Source organism: Protomyctophum bolini, assembly GCF_963924005.1.
Source record: "Protomyctophum bolini genome assembly, chromosome: 11".
Classification (NCBI taxonomy): Eukaryota; Metazoa; Chordata; class Actinopteri; order Myctophiformes; family Myctophidae; genus Protomyctophum; species Protomyctophum bolini.
This window is the reverse complement of record NC_137872.1, coordinates 15,077,666-15,094,556: the sequence shown is the minus strand read 5'-3', so window position 1 is coordinate 15,094,556 and position 16,891 is coordinate 15,077,666. Positions and strand designations below refer to the sequence as shown.

At 44.7% G+C, this 16,891-nt stretch overlaps 1 gene segment (V, D, J or C); it reads right to left on the bottom strand.

Annotated features, from left to right (window-relative positions):
• Positions 1-14,974: 14,974 nt before the first annotated feature.
• Positions 14,975-15,447, bottom strand: LOC308323298 (immunoglobulin heavy variable 3-48-like). The segment is given in 2 exons: positions 15,390-15,447; positions 14,975-15,288 (listed from the first exon to the last, which is right to left on the bottom strand).
• Positions 15,448-16,891: the final 1,444 nt, after the last annotated feature.

Sequence of the window (16,891 nt, the reverse complement as noted above, 5' to 3'; positions counted from 1 at the left end):
CACCCCACACTACATTTACCACACATCCACTCACCAGTCTCACCTACACTACTGATTTCACTGATCAACACACCCCACATGATTAAGTTGTTTATATTGTAAGTAAATATTGGTTTGTGCACTTTTAAAAGCCGTGTCTTCCTCCTTTTTGTTATGGCCTAGAGCCAGGTCATGACAGTCGCCCTGATGAACAGTGTGCAGATTTCTTCCCTCCAGTGTATGTATTGTTATCCACCTGTACACATTTATTATGGTATAGGGGTGACCGATATGGTCTTGGCCAATACCGATGTTTAAAATAACAATTTAGCCCATATATGTTTATTTATTTTGTTATTTCCCCCTTTTGTGCCATGCATTGAAACAAGTACCTTCAATAGGGGTTAGGGTTAGGTTTAGTTAAGTTATAGTTTTGTAGGTTATGTTAGGTTTATTTTAAATGCTAATTTGTTTTAAATGCTCTTGTAAATGCTCATGTTTCGACCTATAACGTTCTTCACCAGGGCTGACCTGATAAAAAACGGTATACCGGTATGTTACGGACCGTGGTCCTAATGAGTATTTGTTATTGATGTTGTTATGGTTAATTGTTGAAACAGGTTTAAATAAAGTATTTTCACTTTTTTATCTAGAGTGCCCGGATCTCCACAGCATATTTTGAGCTGAGGTTTAATTATGTCCTCAATTATGTCCTCACACAGGAAGCACCTGTTCTGAAGATTATTTCCTGTCGGTTACATAAATATTAAAGGTAGAGTAAGTGATTTCACTTAATTCAAATATCACTTATTTTTTTGTTTTGTTGTGATAATCCTCTCTACTATTGAGTGTGCTGACCATATAAGGAGTTCCTCCCTGTCCCCAGTTAACCCCTGGGGGTCAAAAAACCTTAGGTTTCATTTTTGACTCTCTATCCTGATTGGACGAAGGCTTAGGTCCCACAGCCAAAAACGAAACCTAAGGTTTTTTGAGTGAAATCACTTACTCTACCTTTAACAAGGAACTGTTCTGCACTAGCACCAACCAAATTGTATTTTTACTTTGCCAGTTCAAGATATAAGTACACTTAGCGTATGTTCCAAGTTCATGAATAAGTATAAATTAAGTGTACATAAATAAGCTTAAAGAGGATTGAAGGATAGTTTTATTTAGTCGGTGAACGGTTTAATTTTGAATAGCTGGATATTTATATGTTAACGGTTGTTTATATTATTATAAAATCAATCATCAATAGTCCCCTGTATCATATTAATAATTAAGACTTAACTTAACTTTAACTCAATGTGTTACAATGTGTTACATTTCTTAAGAGGCTCAGAGGTTATAGTGCTAAGGTTTGTATGCCAGCCGTCTGAAACAATTCAGCAGAGGTTTTTGTCATAGCGAGTATCACTGTGCCCCCCGTAAGCCCGTATAGCCACAGTGACATACTCCAATACAAAAACCATCAGTGATCAATACGCATTTCACGTGGAGTATATAATCACCTTTTCATCAATCTGTTTCTTATGGTTATTAAAATAAATTCATTGTTCTTCCACAGATCTTTGTATAACTTTATTATTTTCATTGCATGAAATGCAAGTACTGTATCTTTACAGTATTTTCGATTTGAAGGATTTCATAGTCTGTTACGGGTCTAAAACATAGTACGACCCTTATGAAGCCCTTTCAAAAGATGATGTACAATTAATATAATGTTACACACTTAATTAAATATGTTAATGTATTAGTGTTAATGTATTTAGAAAAACTATGATGTTACATGATATAATACAATGTAATAATTTAAAATATAGAGGGTTTTAATTCACAGTATGCTATGTAGAAAATATGGTTAAGCTGTGTGATGTGTTAAGATTGCTTGAACTAAATGTATACTGTTTGTGGGAACAAACACATTCTTCTTTCTCAAGAACCAGCCATTTGGCTGGGCGGCTGTGGCTCAGGAGGTAGAGAAGGTCGTCGTCCAATGATCTGTAGGCTTCACCTGGCTGTATGAATGAATGGACCATTGTAAAGCGCGTTGAGTATAAAGCGCTATAAAAATGCAATCTATTATTATTTGTATTTTTGCGACGGTAGGTTGCGTTTACTATGAAAACCGGCATTTCCCGTTCGTTCGTTGAGTGGTGCCAGGTGGTCATGCCTCGTGACATCATGGATACCCTTAGATCTCCATATATGGTTGTCAGTCCAACCACTGTGGTTGCCGCGACATGACTCAGACTTTTAATGAACAAAGTTCGTACAACACATGGATCTCCATACAGTATGTGGAGCTGACTTGATTTTAATCAAGTTTTATGTTATAGTTTTTTCATGAACATGGCAAATGAATACAAGCAAAAGTACATATTGCACTTGAACAAACCTTTGTGAGGTTTTTGTAATGGTGTTAATCACAGTGGTTATTCCAGGCACAGTGATGCAAGGCATTACAAAAACCTAAGTGGCAACTTAACTTTTCTTCTTTTTTACTGTAGCAGATGTCTTCTCATTTACGGCTAATATTGAAATACCTTCTTTATACAACATTAAAATTATTATGATTCATTTAATACCTTTCAAACATTTAAAAAACAAGCCCATAGTGTATTTGCTTTTAGTCCTGGGGGGGGGGGGGGGGGGGGGGGGGGGGAGTTCACTAGCTGTTTATGATAATATTGTATATCTCTTGCATTTGCATTACATATTGGACCATCTACTGTACATACCACCGAAAGAGAATATTTGTGTAAAATCTTTAAAAAATATATTGAAATGTTACTTAACACGATTTTGCAAAAATGTTTCGAAAATAAACCTACAAGCTCTCAACATGTTGCATTGTGCCACACTGTGAGCTTGTAAATTGGCTATTTAAGTATAAAGCATTGTTAAAGTGGTTAGTCTGTTTTTAATGCAGTATTAACTCAGTTTCCTCCTGCAAGTCCCTCAATAACCTCTGGGGGTTCCTGAACCCCTGGTATAATAATATTGTAGCAGCAGAGTGAGAAGGTATAGGTTTTTGTCATGGACTGTGTCATGGTGACCCCTGGTATAGCACAGTGGTCTGTCCTTTGACAATAACCCTGTCAACACATATACAGCAGTAGTACATCACTTGTAGGGGACCAGACACATTCGACACTTACAGAGTGCATGCTGTTATGTAGCGCTATATTGGATCACTCCAATATATGATAGTTCCGTCCGCAGGCGGAGCGTCGAGCGGACTTACCGATGATCCCGTGCTAACAGCCACGGGAAAATGACGTGTGAGTGAGGCACCGCCTCCCGAGGTTACTTTGCTCGCACACGTCATTTCCCCTTCCTCTTTTCTTTCCTCGGCGTCGTCGATGGGTAAGGACTAAAGGTATTTACCGTAAGAAGCGTATAACTCCTTTTGAGCAGCCAGCTTGGCTCCTCTCAGAGTTGCCTTCTTGTATCAGTGTGTTGGAAGCTACTAGCTAAAAACACCACCGTGCTACGGTGGCACGAGCCGGTCGCTCGCGCTACGGCGTCATAGGAGGTTGCCCTTGTTTGACTAGCTGTCTTTCGTTTGTCTGACGGTCTGTCTGCTTTGCCGGTCCCTCACGGCTCTCACTTCGGGAACGGACGCCTTCCCTAGACGGCTGCGGAGCGGGTCTCGCTAGCCACTCGGCAGCTAGCTCGTCTCCCAGGGAAAGAAGGAGACGCCACGCGTTCTCCACTTCCCCGTCTTATTACTTTAACAATTAAAATCGACCGTTCAGCAGTACACCAAGCACATAGCTGATTTCACTCAGTTGGCTGGAGTACCAACACTACATGACATTAAGTCAGTTGCACAAGCACTATACCTGTTATTTTGCCTGTGTTGTCCCTCCGTATAAAGCCAAAGGCTAATAAACGGTGTGTGATAAGGTTTCCATTATATTATATTACAGAGTGTATATACTATATTGCTTCTATTGCCCGTGTAAGCCAAGGGCTAACGCACGGTGCGCATTTGAAATCTTGTATATTTTTATATGTTACACAAGTAGGTTGAGTAATACTGATTTTCTGTCCTATCACCCGTATAAAGCCACGGGCTACTGAACGGTGTGTGATAAGGTTCTGCATAGTATAATACGTTGCACAAGTGACTGTATATTATACAGATACGGTATTATTGTGTTAACATAGCAGTATATTTAACTCTCTCAGTGCTGTCACCCGTATGAGCCGTGGGCCTATATACGGTGTGTGACATAGTTTGCATTATATATTCTATACGCACGCAGGTGTCTGTGTATATAATAATTTCTGTGCTGTCACCAGTATGAGCCAAGGGCCAATATACTTTGTGTGATATAGCGTTTATTGTATATTATATACGTTGCACGGGTAACTGGCATATAATAACTTCTGTCGCGTCACCTGTACGAGCCAAGGGCCAGTGTACGGTGTACGATACAGCCTTGTAGGTTTATATGTTGCACAGTTGACTGTTGTCTGTATCACCCGTATGAGCCAAGGGCCAGTATACGGCGTGTGATAATTATACTGTATATTATATACGTTACAAGGGTAACTGGTTATATAATAATTCTGTCCTGTCACCCGTACGAGCCAAGGGCCAATGTACGGTGTGTGACAAAGCGTTATACAATTGTAAGTTCAATAGTAACTGTTCATCGGTATATTTAACTCTCTGTGCTGTCACCCATATGAGCTAAAGCTAGGCCAATATATGGTGTGTGACAAAGCTTTATACATTTGTAAGTTCACAAGTAACTTTATCTGTATACTTAACTCTTTCGGTGCCGTCACCCGTACGAGCCAAGGGCCAATGTGCGGTGGGTGATACGGCTTAGATATTTCATACGTTACGCAGTAACTGTATATTTAATATTTGCTGTCTGGTCACGCGTGTAAGCCTAGGGCTAATATACAGTGTGTGATTTGAGGGTCACATTGTGGCGGCATGACCTTCCACTGTACCTCATGTAAGGGGCCGATGCCCGTCGGAGACGGGCACCGTGCCTGCTTCCGTTGTCTGGGTCTAGGGCATGCACGCGCAGCGGTTGCAGACCCTATGCGGTGCCAAGCCTGCGACCTACTGGGAGATAGACTCCGTGCGGCCCGGCTGGAGGCCATGGAGAATATGGCCGAACAGCAAGGCCCCCCCCCCGATACCGGCGATCTCCCCCCGTCGGGGACGGTGCGGGAGAGCCGCTCTGCACCTGTGGCACAGGCTGTGGGTGTGGGGTTTGACGGGCGAGACCCCGCCAAAGGTGGGGATCTCCCTGCTATGGGCCCGCCAGCTACCAAACACCCTAGGGTGGAGCTGGATACACTCGAGCATAGAGCTCAGTGCCTACGCCGGGATGTTGACGCTCTGGACGTCGCTGACGACGACAACGTCGTGACTGTCTTCGCCCCAGACGATCCGGATCTCCTTGAGAGCGCCTCAGTTTACGACGAACCTTCAGTTGCTGGCTCGGAGGAGCCATTGACAACTACGGAGTCTATGCGCTTTCTCTTGGAAAGAGTGGCGAGTACTTTGGGCCTTGAGTGGGCAGATCCACAGGACGTCAAGGCGCAGATCCCCATGTGCCCGCAGTTTGCTGCAGCGTTCAGCGAAAGCTGGTCCAGGATGGGGAAGTCCGGGCCACAGGCTCGTTTTCGCTCCTCTAGAGAGACCGCTCCATGGACCCGCATGGCCAACCAGGATGCCATGGGGATTGATGCATATCCTGCTATGGATAATGTTGTGGCGGCTACTTTCCTCACTGATGCTGAGATCATTGGGGGCAAGGGCCCTCAGCTGAAGCCTGGCCTGGAGAAGACCAGTGAACAGCTCCTGAACAGGACCTTTAATGTCCTTGCGGTCATGGCACGCCTTAATAACGCAGCCATGCTGCTGGGCTCCTACTTGGCGCACTTGCTCCCCAAGCTCCAAGGGTCCGAACAGCGTTGGACGGACGAGGCAATGGAAGTATCCAGGCTTCTGGGTCTTCTGCAGTCCGAATTAGTGCGAGCCAACGGCCAGGCAGTGGCCTCGGTGGTGGAATCGCGCCGTCAGCTCTGGTTGTCCCTGTCAGGCCTAGAGCCTCACGTACAGAAGGCTTTCTGTAGCCTCCCCCTAACACCAGGCATTACCTTTGGCACAGGGGTGGACGACATACTTCGCAAAGCGGAGAACTTACGCAGGGACAGGGAGACCTTGGTTAAGTTTCGAGAGACCCCTCAGCCACGTGCAGGGCCGGCACCTAAGAGGTCGTGGTCGCAGGCACGCCGAGGACTCTCAGCCGGCTTGCAGCAACGCCTTGGTCCTGAGCCTCACCAACCCCAAGCCCAGGCCCACCAGTACCAAGCCCAGCCCCAGGGGCAGTGGCAGGGTAACCGGGGCCGAGGGAGACGGCGTCGCCAGAACAGAGGGGGTGGAGGCCCCTCTGCCGGGCGAGGCCGATCCTCTGGGTCGAACCCAGGCCTCCAGCAGTCTACCTGACTGCTGCGTGGTCGGCATCGGCCGCTTCTCCCAGGCCCAAAGGGCAATCTGGGGGGAGCGCGTGGAGTCCCCTTGGGTGTTGGACACAGTCCTAAGAGGGTACAAACTCCAATTCCGTTGTCGGCCACCACCCTACAGGGGCATTCGAGAGACTACTGTGTCCGATCCTGCGAAGCGGGTGATTCTCCGGCTGGAGATCACCGCACTCATCGCCGAGAGAGCGATCAGGAAGTTAGAGCCTTCAGAACAGCTCGATGGGTTCTACTCCAGGTACTGCATCATTCCGAAGAAGGACGGGGGCTACCGTCCCATTCTGGATCGGCGCAGCCTCAACTGCCGCCTGAAGGACCTGACGTTCGGGATGCTGTCCCCGGCCCGGGTGTCGCAGGCCATGTCCGAGGGACTGTGGTTCACCACCCTGGATTTGGAGGATGCGTGTTTCCAAGTGCCCAGCCATCAGGTACTTCCCTTCGGGCTTTCTCTGGCACCACACGCCTTCACGATTCTGTCCTTCCTCCACAGGTTCCGCCTGGGACGGACAGTGTCCGTCAGGGACTGCCAACGCCTACTGGGCCGGCTAACAGCGGCCTCGTCGCTGGTCCCCTTAGGCCTCTTTCATCTCAGACCGCTGCAGCGTTGGTTCAAGGCCTCTCTTCCAGGGCCTCTGGGCCTGGAGGCCGTGGCTCACGACTGGCCGCTGACGCGGCTCTATGCCTTCCCTCCGTTTCCCCTGATCCAGGCAACGCCGGACAGAGTCGAGATGGTGGGACATCGGTTGCTCCTGATAGCCCCACGTTGGCCGAGACGCCCCTGGTTCAGGGTGCTACTGTCTCTGGTCGCGGGGACACCGTGGAAGTTGCCTCAGTGGCCCGACCTGCTCTCGCAGGCTCAGGGAGCCCTGTGGCACTCCCGCCCCGATCGCCTCCAGCTATGGGCTTGGCCCCTGAGAGGCGCAGGTGGTCGGGTCTAGGTCTCCCAGAGGGAGTTCTACATACGTTGCAGAGTTCCAGGGCCCCGTCTACTGTTACAACATACCAGGTTTGTTGGCGCCGGTTCCGCACTTGGTGCGCGACCTGTGGTGCTGACCCGGAACACTGTGATGTTCAGATTGTGCTACACTTTCTGCAGTCACTGTTGGACGAGGGCAGGGCGGCCAACACTCTAAAGGTGTATATGGCCGCTATCTCTGCATGCCATTCTGATGGCTTTGACGGACAGCTGGGTAAGCATCCATTGCTGTCACGCTTTATGAAAGGAGTAAGGCGCCTCCGCCCAGTGAAGACTCTTCAGGTCCCCACTTGGGACCTTGGCTTGGTGCTCTCAGCACTCGGGAAACCTCCCTTCGAGCCCCTGGATACTGCCTCTCTTCAGCACCTTTCATGGAAAACTGCGTTTCTCTTGGCAGTCACCTCTGCAAAGAGGGTGGGGGAGCTCCACGCGCTCTCGGTGAGCGCAGAGTGTCTCCAGATGGGTCCTGGTAAAGCGAGTGTTACTTTGCGACCCAATTCCTCCTTTCTGCCGAAGGTTCTGTCCGTGGGACATGTGAATCGGCCTCTTCACCTGTCTGCCTATGTCCCTCCATTGAGTGGGGAGGGCTCGGGTGATGCTCCTCACGTCCTCTGCCCGGTGAGGGCTTTGGACGCCTACGTTGTGCGAACGAAGGCGGTCAGACTGACTGATCAGCTCTTCGTATGCTATGGTGATAGAGTCTTGGGCCAAGGGCTCTCAAAGCAAAGACTCTCACATTGGCTTGTTGATACAATTGCCTGTGCTTACCACTTGGCGGGGCAGGTTCTGCCGCCCGCGGTGGTGGCGCACTCGGTTCGGGGCATGGCTACTTCTTGGGCGCAGCTTAAGGGTGTCCCCCTTTCGGACATCTGTGCCTCAGCCAGCTGGACGTCGCCTAGTACCTTCACCAGGTTCTACCGCGTCAATGTGGTCCCTGAGAACCGGTTGGAACAAGCCGTTTTAGGGGTGGCCTCTGCTCCTTCGGAGACAGTGGGCCCCTCTTTGTGATTGAGCTGGGGCTGGCCGCTCCCACCGGGAGGGCCTGGCTCTTGTTCTCATTGATAGGTCCCCGACTGATCTGGTAGTGTACTATCATATATTGGAGTGATCCAATATAGCGCTACATAACGTAGGTTACGTAGGTAACCACGGTTATGTGAGCGATTGGATCACTCCAATTATAGTCGCGGTGATCTATCGCGCCTCGGAAAGGGTACGAGGAAGGGGAAATGACGTGTGCGAGCAAAGTAACCTCGGGAGGCGGTGCCTCACTCACACGTCATTTTCCCGTGGCTGTTAGCACGGGATCATCGGTAAGTCCGCTCGACGCTCCGCCTGCGGACGGAACTATCATATATTGGAGTGATCCAATCGCTCACATAACCGTGGTTACCTACGTAACCTACGTTAATGCACTGGTCACGAACACAGCGTCTTTTTGGGATTAATCATGCAGGTAAGGGCATTTTATCTGCTGTAAAATAATAATAGGCTACAGTACTTGCTTTTATTATTATTATTATTATTGCATTTATTATTATTATTATTGAATATTCTGATATTTGGATCTGTAAAAGATTGAATAATTAAACAAAAATGTCATCAGTTGGTTAATTTCTTATTGTGTAGAGACCCTACGTTGTATATCGTATGAACTTTTCCTCATGTCATGTGCAAAGTGTCATTTGCATATTGTTTTTTTTTAAATTCTAAAATTTAATTTAGTGGTCTGAAATAATTATATTCTTCCTAAAGCCAGTAACCAATGGTGGATATAATGGGTCACCCATCTTGCACTCTATTCATCTTTTAGGAGAAACGTCTTGTGGCTCCCTCGTGTGCTTAAAATCTCAGTTTTTATACTAATGTACTTGCTATGCATGATATACATTATTCCAGATATTGCTTCTAAAAAGAAAAAAAAGAAAACTTAAAAAAGTTCGTGATTTATTGTAATTGTTGTAATTTACGAGCTGCGTTTGCTTCCCGCGTTTGCACGTCTTACTTGTTTTGTGTAAGTCCTTGCATTTTCATTGTGTTTAACTAAAGTCCATAATCCTAAATGCACCACGTCTGTACTGTACATCTGCAATCTACATAACTCGAGAACCGTTCACCAACTTGAAATTTGACACACAGGTTCCACACCACAACAGGGAGTGTAGTGCCCGGTGTCAAATCCGTCGGAACGCTGGTTGTCCAGAACCAGCACAAAAGCATCTCTCTGGACAGGGCCTCTGCACAGGCTCTGGACATTTCTATATATTGAGCTGGCCTATTCTGACATCACAATGTTGTTCTGACATCTGCATATAAGTAAGTAAGTATAGCCTTGACGAGCCATGAGGCCCATAGGGCAGGAGCCTATCTCCTGTTTCTGTAGCGTGCGTGAGGCAGCTTGATGTACAAGTACATGACACTAGTATGTCGCAGGGACTTACCCCCAATCCAACCCTTGATGCTGAGTCAAGCAGGGAGGCATTGGGTCCCATTTTTACAGTCTTTGGTATGACCCGGCCGGGGATTGAACCCCAACCTCCAACAGACACTGATGGACAAAAACACACACGACCTGCAGGGCCATCATAGGACAGTATGCATTAGCATTATAGAGTCTGATGGCAGTTGGCATGAAAGAGAGTCTGTACCGCTCCGTGTGCATCCCCGGGGGGGAAGGTGAGCCTTCAGCTGAAGGTGCTCACACTATCGTGCAGCACGCAATAAAAAGGGTGAGAGGGGTTCGCCAGCATGGAGTTAAGTTTGTCCCTTATCCTCCTCTCCGCGACTGTCTGCAGCCCCTCCAATATGAGGCCATTTATATATAGTCATAGTGGCTATATTGTGTTTTCTTTCGCTTTGACACATTCATTTGGTAATATTCAGGTTTATTTCTTTTATTTTTAACCTTTTTTGAGGTGCAACCACTCTCTTACGGAGCTATGTGTGTGGGTGCCTGCCTGGCTGGGTGGGTATATGTGCACGAAAATAGCATGCTTACGGAGCGATGTACGTATGTGGGTGCCTGCCTGGCTAGGTGGGTATGAGCACGGAAATAGCATGGTTGTTTTTCACCACCTGTGCGCAACCTAACACACACACAAACACACACGCAAATATTAACTGTATATATGATGATTTCGGGTGTGCCAGTACAGTACAGTACAGTACAGTACAGTACAGTACAGTAGGCTACAGTACAGTACAGTACAGTAGAAGGTACAGTGGAGGGACCCCCTAGATGAAATCTCTTGATATTAAATCAACAAAGAACACATTCAGTGATTTTTATTCCGGTAAACTTTCTTTATCAACTAACTACTACAGTAGTGTACACAAAATTGTACACACAAGAGAGAGAGGGGGTGGGAGAGTCCTTCTTTTGTATAAGGCCCACATCATCTAAAGAGACTTAATAGAATAATTACATCTTTGTATGTGATTGTATGATGTTTGCCTTTCCACAGATTCTATGCTACACAAACTTTTCTAAACCATCTTTAGTTCTTGTACAGCTCTGCAGTCTCTTGTGTCACGGTGTGACGGTGGCTCTAGCACAATAATAAACAGCAGAGTCTTCAGTCTTCAGACTGTTCATCTGGAGATACACCTGCTGTCTGCTATTGTCTCTGGAGATGATGAACCGACCCTGGACTGACTGGGAGTAGTAGATGTTACTGCCATAAATGCTGGCAATCCACTCCAGTCCTTTACCAGGAGCCTGTCTGATCCAAGCCATCCAGTAGCTACTGAATGTGAATCCAGAGGCTGTGCAGGTCAGCTTGTGGGATTCTCCAGGATTTTTAAAAGCTGGTTCAGATTCAGTTAAAGTCTGACCATTAACACCTGTAGATTTAAGACATTTTATTTTGTAAGTAATTAAGACGTTATTAAACACATGTATAAGTTAACTGTAATAATGAGAATCACCAATAATTAACTGATACCGAATATAGACACCATCAGTAGTAAACTGCAGATAGTCTTCAGTTCCATGGTTCTAAGTTTGAGTTTAACAACATCAGTAAGAATACCAGAGCTGAGTCTGGTTATAAAGAGATAGAGGACAGAGGCACTTTGCATAGACTGCCCTCTAATGATTTCAATTGGACAATCACAAGATTTCTGCTCCTGATTGAAATGTAAAGGATCTGTTTTGTTGAGCTTTTTCAGTTACTGTTTGTGTGGAACTGGCTATTTAAAGTTAAATTGCTTATCAGTTCAGATTTGATTATTGTCACATTTCAAATGGCTCAGTGTGTCTCGTCACAACAAGTACCATATCTCTGCTGTCGGGAGGAAACTTCATAACTACAAAATGTAATTTTTTCAGGAAATGAAAAATATAAAATTTTCAGGAAATTAAGGAAACCATATATTTTTAAAAACAAAGCAATACAGCCTCATCAAAGTTGATGTTTTAACTTTATATATTGTCAATTTCTTCCATGAGAAGAGGAGAGGTGGTGGAGTTAGTTGCTTTAGCAGACATTTTGAGGGTCCAATGGAGTTAAGAGGTTTTGTCCAAAGCACTTTTTACTACTTTCCATTGGTTCAACATTTTCAAAACAATACCCCCCCCCCCCCCACCCCAAAAGGGTGTTCCATAGTACTGATTTATGCCAAAGAAAAAAAAAGAAAAAACCTCAAAAACTCTGCAGGTCATAACATTATTGGCTCCACTCCAATCCTTTACTATAGGAGCCTGCCTGATCCGTATTTGCACGCCTGCAGCAATGCAGGCGTGCCATTAATGACAGTAAAGCACACCCTCTTGTGTAATATTTCTTAAATAATAATGTGACTGGTGAGAATAGTTTAATTAAATTCTTTAAATATATAATTTATACGATGGTATTTTCAATTTTTATGTAACTACAATCAATCAAGCTCATATTTTTTCCATGTATAGAATGAGATGTGTGTTATAATGTTGTCTATATACATCAATTCAATTCAATTCAATTTTATTAAAGTGTCAAATTACAAAAAGTTGTCTCAAGACACTTTACAACCAACAAAGATCCCCTTTAGGAAGAAACGTCAGGCAGAACCCGACTCTAGGGTGGGCGGCCATCTGCCTCGACCGTGTCGGGGGAGGGGGGGGGGGTAGAGGGGGAATAGGAAGAAAGAATAGAAGAGAGAGGCCTGGTCCACGTCTGGTCCAGGTCGTGCTCTGTGAGGCCGGGTCCACGGTCACACTTCTGATGGGCTCCATGAAGAGGCCTGGTCCACGGTCACACTCTGCAGTCAATTGGGGGTTAATATTAGAGGTCCACGGACCTCTCATCAGAGGTCTGGGTTCTAAACTGAGCTCTGACAGGAGGTCTTTTATGGGCTTTTTGAGATATGGGGAGATTTTGTACATCACTGCTGCTGGTTTGTTTCACTGTGGGTCTCTGGCACAATAATACACAGCTGTGTCTTCAAGCTGCAGATTATGTCCTTTCAATGTTACTGTTCTACTGGAGCCATCTACAGTCAGGCTGAATTTACTCCTCAGAGAATCCTTGAGTGTTGTGTCTCCAGTATATATGCTTCCAATCCACTCCAGTCCTTTCCCTGCACGTTGTCTGATCCAACCTGTATAATAACCACCAGGCTTTACAGAATAGGAGACATGACAGGGGATGGTCAGGGGTTGACCTGGTTGGACAGTCAGAGAGGCTGGCTGAATCAGTGTTTCACCACTAACACCTGAGAGGAATTAAGAACAAACAAGTGAAAATCAAATAAATACTTTATTATAAATTGACAATTGATATGTTATTATTACAGTATTTCACCAGAGACTTACATATTATTCCAGCTGTCAGCAGCAGCAACAACAACAGAGCTACAGAGGACATGGTGTTGAAGCTGAACTGTGGGAGATGTTCTTCTTCTGATCATTCACCTGTGAGCAACATGAACTCTTTATAGCAGTGTGACAAGGAAGTAGACTTTGCATAGAACAGGCGGGAGGGAGGATGGATTGTGCTGTTGAAAACCATCAACAGAGTGATGTTGAATAAGGAAAAGACATGAATATTTGTATGTGTTTAAAATATAGTTATGTCACAACATCCAAATAGCTGATCATTGGTGAGACACATGTTACTCTTATTTTGTGCAAATTTCGACAAACATTTCAACCCAAGTTTTTGTGAAAAGCAGGTAAAGGTACTTTATTGTTGTGACAAACCGTTCAGGTTTGAATGATGAAGCAAGGAACCAAGTTGACTTAAACAAACTGTAGTGTAGGTTACAGAAATAGAAAATCTTATTTTATGTAATAATTTATGTTGCCATTGTTTTCTAAATAATATCTTCCAGCTTTAAATGTGAACTACAATACCAACTCTGTAGAAAACACTTTGTTTGATTAATAAGGTATTTGTTTTCATCATTCAATTGAGTCATATGATGTGAGTGCCTCCTCTGGTGGTTTCAGGTATTACAGTAACTGCTGAGGGATGTAGGGTTTTTGTTCATGTCTACTGATGGTTCATATTACTGTGTGTCTCCTGGCACAATAATACACAGCTGTGTCTTCAGGCTGCACATTCTGTCCATTCAGTGTCACTGTGTTGCTGGAAGAGTCTAATGAGATACTAAACTTGTTTTTGAGGGAATCCTTTATAGTTCCATCATGCCCAATCCACTCAAGTCCTTTCCCTGCAGGTTGTCTGATCCATGCTGTATAATAGCTATCAACAGAATATGAGACCTGACAGGTGACGGTCAGTGTTTGACCAGGCTGGACAGTCAGGGAGGCTGGCTGAGTCAGTGTCTCACTGTTCACACCTGTGAAAAAGAGCAATCTTTATTATGAATTAACACTGTAGAATAACAACTGACTTGATTAATAAAAAAACAAATAAAATCCAGAAAGACTCACAGGATCCGACTGCCAGGAGCAGCAACAGAGCTACAGAGAACATGGTTTGATTTGAAGATGAACTAATGGCAGCTGATCTTCTTAGAGGGATGGACTGACACTCTGCATGTCTCAACCACAAACCAATGACATTTATATGAGGCGTGTTGGGATGAGGAAACCAAATATGTGTTTTACATAATGAAACAAAGCTATTATTAATATTATTTGTGGCCTTTAAAGGGACCACAGTTGTCACCATTATCAAGACTGAGACTTACATTAATTATAGATTATTGTCATGGTCAATTTTGAAAAGTCAATTAATTTCATGAAATATTGATGATGATAGATAGACGTGAGGGGAATGATACTGTTGAATGCTGCATGAGTGTCATATTTTTTTAAACTGTGCTGTTCATCACAATAGTACAAGAGCAGATTTATTTTGGGTCTCCTAAAATTGTGATGCGAAGTATTGACATCTGTCATACAAGACAGCACAAGTGTACGAAAGCTGTCCTTCATGGCAAGAGTCATTCATGATTGTGGCTACAACGACATTGATTAATATATTTAGGAAAGTGAAAAGAGGAAGTTCAAGTTCTTCAACATCTTCAGTTCTTGTACAGCTCTACAGTCTCCATGTGTCACGGTGACTTTCTAGCACAGTAATAAACAGCAGAGTCTTCAGTCTTCAGACTGTTCATCTGGAGATACACCTGCTGTCTGCTATTGTCTCTGGAGATGATGAACCGATCCTGGACTGACTGGGAGTAGTAGATGGTATTACCATCACTTTTGATGTAGGCAATCCACTCCAGTCCTTTACCAGGAGCCTGTCTGATCCAATTCATTCCATAACTACTGAATGTGAATCCAGAGGCTGTACAGGTCAACTTGTGAGATTCTCCCGGCTTTTTAACCACTGGTTCAGATTCAGTCAAAGTCTGACCTGCAACACCTGTAGACAAATCAACACATCAATGAGTTGACCTTTTTCTTAATTCATAATTTCTTAGGAATTATGAATGTGTTGTAGTAGTAGAATCACCAGCAACTCACTGATACTGAATATAGACACCATCATCAGCAGTAAACTACAGCCAGTCTTCAGTTCCATGGTTCTAATGTCAGTCAGTTTAACATCAGTGAGAAGATCAGAGCTGAGAGTCTGCTTATGAAGAGATAGAGGAGAGAGACACTTTGCATATACCGCCCTCTGGTTTACATGGACTACATGACTTTTTATGTTGTTGAAATGTTAATCTTTAGAAGTTATTCATCCTTTATTCTGTGATATTTGTAGCTTACTGCATGTGGTGTTGGAACTGGCTGTCGAAAGAGGAATTTCTTATGTTTTCAGGCTCAGATGCCATTATCATTTTATAACAATATCATTGTACACGGGGGGGCACGGTGGCACAGTTGGTAGTGCTGTCGCCTCACAGCTAGAAGGTCCTGGGTTCGATTCCCGCTCGGGACGCTGTGGGCGCTGGCGGTGTGCCTCCTCCTCCGCGTCATCAGTGCCCATACCCAAAGGCGGGGTTGGCGAAAGGGTCTTTCTGTGTGGAGTTTTCATGTTCTCCCCGTGTCCTCTAGGGTAGGTACCCTCACAAAAAACATGCAGTAATCCTTGTCACTAAACTGCCTCCCCCTGGCCAGCTGGGGTGCCTGATGGAGGGGAAAGGAACTGGTTCCTTACTTCCTTCCACGTGCTACGTCCAACCAGGGAAATTCCCCCCTGTCAGGTGTAAAGGAGCAACTTGGACACTCAGGCATGAAGGAAGCATGAGTTCAAGTCCGTTGCTCTCCCCTTGTCCCCCATATATGGGGGCTAGGTTGGTGGAGGGTGTGTAGAGCCCAGGATCACATTAGATGATTGACACAGGGGTGAAAAATGGGTTACAAAATCGTGCAACACAGCTCCATGGTTCTAATTTCAGTAGAATATTCTACAGCTGAGAGTCTGGTTATAAAGAGATTGGGTAGAGAGAGAGATACTTTGCATAGACCACCCTCTAGAGGGATTAAAGGAGTAGTTCACCCAAATAATTACTTATTTTCTATCAATTACACACCCCATGAAGCCTTGAATTCATGGAGATTTTGGTTTTTGTTGCATTCCTGAGACAATCATTTGATAACCGTGTCATCAGTCAATAGGAGACTCTTTGAGTCTTCGGTAGGACCCGGAGACTCCGCAGGTCATAACATTATTGGCTCCACTCCAATCCTTTACTATAGGAGCCTGCCTGATCCGTATTTGCACGCCTGCAGCAATGCAGGCGTGCCATTAATGACAGTAAAGCACACCCTCTTGTGTAATATTTCTTAAATAATAATGTGACTGGTGAGAATAGTTTAATTAAATTCTTTAAATATATAATTTATACGATGGTATTTTCTATTTTTATGTAACTACAATCAATCAAGCTCATATTTTTTTCATGTATAGAATGAGATGTGTGTTATAATGTTGTCTATATACATCAATTCAATTCAATTCAATTTTATTAAAGTGTCAAATCACAAAAAGTTGTCTCAAGACACTTTACAACCAACAA